The sequence below is a fragment of the Saccostrea cucullata genome, unplaced genomic scaffold (genome assembly GCF_032062105.1).
Source record: "Saccostrea cucullata isolate Sc308-1 unplaced genomic scaffold, CSIRO_AGI_Scuc_v1 ctg12364, whole genome shotgun sequence".
In the NCBI taxonomy this organism is placed as follows: domain Eukaryota; kingdom Metazoa; phylum Mollusca; class Bivalvia; order Ostreida; family Ostreidae; genus Saccostrea; species Saccostrea cuccullata.
Genome location: NW_026920500.1, coordinates 10,753 through 17,242, shown reverse-complemented (window position 1 = coordinate 17,242; position 6,490 = coordinate 10,753). Strand labels below are relative to the sequence as shown.

Sequence of the window (6,490 nt, the reverse complement as noted above, 5' to 3'; positions counted from 1 at the left end):
ATGAGAATGCTAAATGTATGAATTAGTGTTACAGGCTGTAAAGTGAGTTGGTTCATAAGAGTAGCTTACATGTGGATACACAAGTGTCGTCATGTTTTATAGATGTATGTGTATTTACATGTATATACTATCTTAACACGGATATTTCTTCAGTTGTATTGCAATAGAGAATATAGTTTTAATTGATAGTATTTAGTGATTCAGTGATAAACGTGTTGATATTTATTTGATTACTGAGTAATGTTGACCTAATTGTGCATTCCAGCATGCCTCAAGCGTAATGAGTGCACCCACTGTGTACACGTGAGTTCAGATCAAGCTAAAAATGCTTTACTAGTAGAATCCAATTTCTGATGAGGGCAAGATGAACCCTTTAAGTAAGTAAGAATATCCACAGCATTGGTTATTTATGTTTATGCCTATATATTATAATTTTAGTGTATTGCAAGTGAGTTAATGCTAAATATAGATATTATTATGCAAATGAGATAATAAAAATTCATAAGTTGTATATTTTATGTACAGAGAAAGTTCAAATTTATTTTCTTATACATACTTAGTACCCACAGTTTGTTGATGCAAGTGCACATTATGACGTCATACCATGACGTTATTGTTCTCTCCCATTATGGAATTTGATCACATCAATAAAATCACGTCGGCGCAAAGGCATAATCTATTTTATTTAAAATAAACAAATAAAATATTAAGGAGAATATTCTTAAAAGGAATAAAATTGCTGCTCAAATCCTATGCACTCTCTCAATCGATAAAAACATTTAGGAAATTTACACTTTTCTGTGATTTTTTACCGGTTTAAACTTAAAACTGCACTAATAGTAACTAAATAATTGCAATACCACATTTGTGCAGCAATATCTTAAATCCTTGGAAATCCTGCGTCTTTTTGTGCCTTGTTCCTGTAAAACAAAGTAAGATATGCCCTTGTGCTGAAGGATTTTTTTATGTTTCTTATAAACTTGTGTAGTAGAGGTCCATAATACTGGCTATTGCATGTCCTTGGTACTTGGGTGCATATTTTTCTTCATTTCAGCATTGAACTTTTTATTACCATTTATCCCAAATGAAAATATTCTTTTATTAACCTGTATATTTTATACACATCCCTAACCCTATATAAGCTTCTCTTCTCAACCCCAATCAACAATAATTTTATCAAATTGAAAAAAAAAACGATTTTATTAGGTTTAATGGACGATTATAAAGGATCAGGCGGCAGATAATATATACAGATTGGTAAAAGAGTATTTCTCAAATTAGGAAAGGGATTAATTAAACAATGTAGAAAAGTAGAGTAATTTATCCTTAATCATGAGCTGAAAATCTTGCCCCGTAAATTCCACATTTGCATTTGAATAATGGGATTTGTCGCATTTTTCTCTAAAAGAGAAAATTTAACAAATATATCAATATAAAGTTAAGGTTTAAGAAGCTAGCTTAAAAACTTCAAACTGCTAAAGAAGAGCGGTAAATTTAATTTTCGCTGATGACGTTGCTCTGTCAAGGCTTTCAATTTCAATGTCATCACATTAAATCATATAATCATATAATTCTTTGTTCTCCGATTCATTTAAATGGAGCTCAAATGCAGCATTTCCGCATAATTTATAAACACGTTACACGTGCAAATAAAGAGAAATATTTCTATATGAAAATAAATATACATATTAAAAACAACACACATGTATGGAAATGATAAACTAATAGAGTTATTTACTTCTACTCCCGGTATTTTCTTCACAATTTATAAACACATTACACGTGCAAGTGAAGAGAAGCATTTGTATCTGAAAATAAATCTTAACTACACACGTGTTCAGAGATAATAATTCTATACTATTTCTCTACAGTTATCTGACCTTTCACTTCAGTTAAAAACATGGCATGTATAAAAACTAAAATTCAAAGAATGTATAAAAACATTTCCGTTTTTATTTATATACTTTATAATATCATATGATTATCAACAAGAAGATTGTAATATCAAAACAAAAAAAATAATTATGTAGAAAGATTAAATAATATTTTCTTGTTTTAGGAAGTAGGGTTACATGTATATCACTATTTTTAGAACATAATACATATTTGGACTTTACAACAAATTTATTACACATATTAATATTATATCTATAAATGTATGACATTAGAAAATGACATCGATACAACCATTATGTCAAGAATAAAATCATTGTTATATATTATTATTAAACAATTAATTATGTAGAAAGATTGAATGCGATTTCTTTTGTTTTTAGAAAGTAAGGCTAAACGTATAACACTATTTTTAGAACATTATAAATATTAAGACTTTACAATGAATTCAAAACACATAATAATATAATATCTATAAATGTATTACTTTGTAATATAACTTCGATTCCATCATTATGTCAAGAATAAAGTCATCATCATTTATTATAAAAGTATATAACTTTTCATAATATGTGTGAACAACTATGGATATAAGATATAAGACATAACACTGTCATTGAGGTTTGAATCCTCTTTATCTCTCTACCATCTCTTATTGTAAGATAATCTGTTTCACGGTGTGACCGTTGGGGCGAGCGCAGTTGTGACAATCAAAAATACGAAAACTTGAAAAGCTACTTCAAACATCAAGTCGCACGAAACATCTCGACTAGCTGTGACGTCACGGAGACTTTTTATCGAAAAACATTGCAGAGATATTTATTGTTTCTTTGAAACATTTTATGCTTTACGTTAAATATTATTTATTTAATCATTTATTCGCGCAATGGACATTGGGTAGTAAAGAAAATCTGGGAATGTTTCACAACAACATTTGCTTGACGTATGTACAATTCCGAATTTCCTCTGTTCTTACACTTTAGTCTATTGAGCTCGCTGCGCTCGTTATAAAGAAAGTCAGTGAGGTTTTATCATCATGAGAGTTTCTTTTATCTGTTTACCATCAGTCACTGTAGGATACCACGGCCAGTACCAGTACCCCGGGGACCATTGACCGTTTAGTAAGGCCTGGCGACAGGCGTTATACCACCAGCCGCCTCTACTGCTACTGTGAGCAGCACAGTTAAATAACCAATTTCTGTCATTGTCTCTGTCTGGGGCGGAAAAAGGCATCCCAGACAGATCTCCACCAGGACTCCCAGTGTGTAACATACTGTCTCCTGTAAAATTAAAGAGATATTTATTTAAAAAAAAGATCATTGTTATTTACTTTCAATTTAAAGCTAAAGGAAAACGTCTATAAGGTTCAAGATTAAAAAACTTTTTTGAAATTGAATTGTATTACTTAAAATTATAATTAACAACACCTTTAATCATTATCATTTATTATTGTTTCTTTGTTGTCTGTCAAGTGATTTCTTATTTTGACTGTATACGAACATGTTGATGAGTCTCAAAAGAAATAAAAATATTGATTTATTGTATGTTGCGTAGCGTCCGTCTCGAGAATTTTAAACGTTTAATACAGGACCAATAAGCAGTGGGAGATGTTTTTTTTTTTCGTGCCAGCACTTAGTGCAACATGGGACCTCGGTTTATACGATATAATAAACCAAAGGACCAGTCTACACGCCCTACAGTGGGATTGGAACTCGCGACGTAAAGATTCCTTACTTCGCGGCTCTAACCATCGCGGGTGGCGTCAATAAATTCAATTATTATTTCATTCTTATGAAGCCTTTTTCTGAACATTAAAACTGGTAAGCCTATATACGTACATATAAAGAAGGGATATTCAAAATAATAATTTCATGAACCAATAAATTGATATAATATTAGAAAATAACGGTTTAATTTTTTTCTTTTTTTTTGGGGGGGGGGGTGCACCTCTTTAAGTTAACAGTACAGGAAACAATAGCTTTTCTTCCATTTTATCAACACATTAATCATTAGAATTCTTCAAATTTGTACAACTAGATGCAATATATGTAATGATCTTATTTTTTATATTGTTGTATTCTTTTGGTTAAATCTACTATGTATATTTTCAACACAAAAGATGGATAGTTACCAAAAAGTCATTGTTATCGACTGTAAATTAATCACATTTCCAATACAATTTCTTTTTAATTCAAGAATTAAAAAAAATCCTACATTGATTTCTATGAATGAGTTATGTATCTGACAACATTACCTACAAGTTCAGGTGTAGTGTTATTGGCATGATTTTTTTCAATACTATAAGCAATTTATTACTGATTGGCTCATATAGTATGATTTTCAAAATGCGATGAGAATTTACTTTCGCAGAACATTCATGTCTACACCTTCCTCCTACAATTAGAACTGATTCTCAGAGAAAGAGCTGGTATTTATCTATATGTCAAGAAAATAATATCTCATTCACACATTCTTTTTCCTTTTACCTACCCAGGGTCCCGGTGGCTGGTCCGCCAAGAAAAAGTCTGTATTTATTGATTTCGTCAGCAACAGAAAACTGGTTGTATAATTCATAGAGCTTTGTCCCATTAGTCAGTGTGATAGAGACGTAGAGGGAGGAGTTCCTTCTCTTGGTAAGTTGATGTATGACGTCATTTCCTTAAATGTGTTATTGAAGAGTAATATATAAAGAATTAATTAAGCAAAACTAATTATTTCAGGAGTGTTGTCATATAAATCAACATACGAGTGTAAAGGTATGCAGAAATTTCATTTAAGTAATGAACGTACATGTTTTGAAACCAAAGTAGGGGAATCATTATATAACGGGTATTACATTTTGTTATAATTGTTATAAACTTTATTCTACGAGGGGTGTTAGAAAAGTTCGCGGACAAGTTCAATTGTGAGCGCGCTATTTCCACGAAACCGGTCAAACTTTCCAGATAGAATCTTTACCTTTTTTCAAATAAATATACAAGAAATTTTTTCTCTCCGGTGATTATTAAAAGATATACAGCTTTTTTATTTTGATAAAACTTGCTTAACGGAGCATGCTACATTTTGGCACGTTTACATCAGAAAGACTCTTTATTAAAATTAAAAATTGCACAATTGTAGCGCAAAGAGATTTATGATATTTTACCTGCCGCTAAAGTATTCATGAAACATCACTGGGAAAAATTTTGAACTAAATTGGAGGGTATATGACTGTTTTATAGCCGTTTGTATATGATCATTGAGTAAAAACACAGCCAAAAATCGGAACGTCATTGAGCGTCATGGAGCACTGCACTACGTAAAAATTATGTATGCAGACTGGAAAATGTCTAAATAGAGATTAAAATGTTTCAAGATGCTGCCGGGAATTTCCTACACCTACAAAGGAGAAGTTTTCAAATGGTTGTAGCTTGGTCAAAGAATGGAAGGATTGACACTTTAAAAGATTAACTCCAGCGATACTTCAGTACCCCCGTATCGCATGGACGTTGCGTTGCGCCTATATGGTAATGCATAGTTTTTATACCTGATCGATTAACTGATTAACTGCATAAACTTTTTTTTAAGATCTCAATAATATCCGAATCAGTACAAAAGACATTGTCGAAGAAAAGAAACATTTCTTGATATAAATATTCAATTTTAAAGTAGAAAAAAAGATCAGAAAAATCTTAAGATTTATAGAACTGCGACAAAGGTTAACGGGTTGAAATCTGGTTGTTACGTCGCCTTACGTCAAGTGATTGCTCCGTGAATCCCATAACCTCATAGTAAAAATCGTTGTAAATTTTTCAAGATTTTATTATATGGACCTGATTTTTGACATACAAATAAACAAAATGTAGGAATTTATTCAGATATAGGTCATACTTCACGGTGCTCAATAGATTTTCCGTAATTCAATGTGTCCGCGGTCTTTTCTACCCTCGTAAGTGATAGAAAGTAAAATGCTAATTAAAACTGATAACTATCAGAAAAAAATATCATCCATTAAAACAACATAAGATAATTTTATTATACAGTTATTGAATGGGTACAATGGAAAAATCAAATCAATGGTTCCCTAGGGAGGGGAATATTTATCTGTATCTGGAACCTTAACCCTTGGGGAGCCATAAATTTGCTATGTCCTCTGTAGTCATTCAATAACTGTTTATAGTTTACCAATCCAGTAGGAGTCGTTAGGGAAACCAAATCCATCCTTATACCCCGCCCATGTTCTGTCGAATGACACGGAACCACTGACCCGTCTCTGGATAGCCTAAGGATTATGAATTGTGAATTATGTCGGGTTTATTAAAGAAAAGTAGTGAATATCATTTTTTTAAAGTTATGAATAAAATAAATTAAAAAATAAGTCTTCTTTAATTTTATTAATACAATAACTATTTCAAGTTGAAAAAAAAAACTTTGTTATCAAATTTATGATATTTATGATATATAAGAGAGAGAGAGAGAGAGAGAGAGAGAGTTACCTGACTTGATGGTTTGCAGTATACTGCTCTTCAAACCTTCGTGGATGTTGGTCACATTTTTCATCAGGATGTTAAACATCTCGTAAAATTCTTCTTGAATTTTCTTTTGATTAACCGTTATC

At 31.4% G+C, this 6,490-nt stretch overlaps 1 long non-coding RNA gene across 1 annotated transcript; it reads right to left on the bottom strand.

Annotated features, from left to right (window-relative positions):
- Positions 1–3,155: 3,155 nt before the first annotated feature.
- LOC134249895 (uncharacterized) lies at positions 3,156–6,163 on the bottom strand. Its single transcript, XR_009988388.1, has 3 exons — positions 6,058–6,163; positions 4,384–4,551; positions 3,156–3,173 (listed from the first exon to the last, which is right to left on the bottom strand). It is a non-coding gene; the product is annotated as an uncharacterized LOC134249895 (long non-coding RNA).
- Positions 6,164–6,490: the final 327 nt, after the last annotated feature.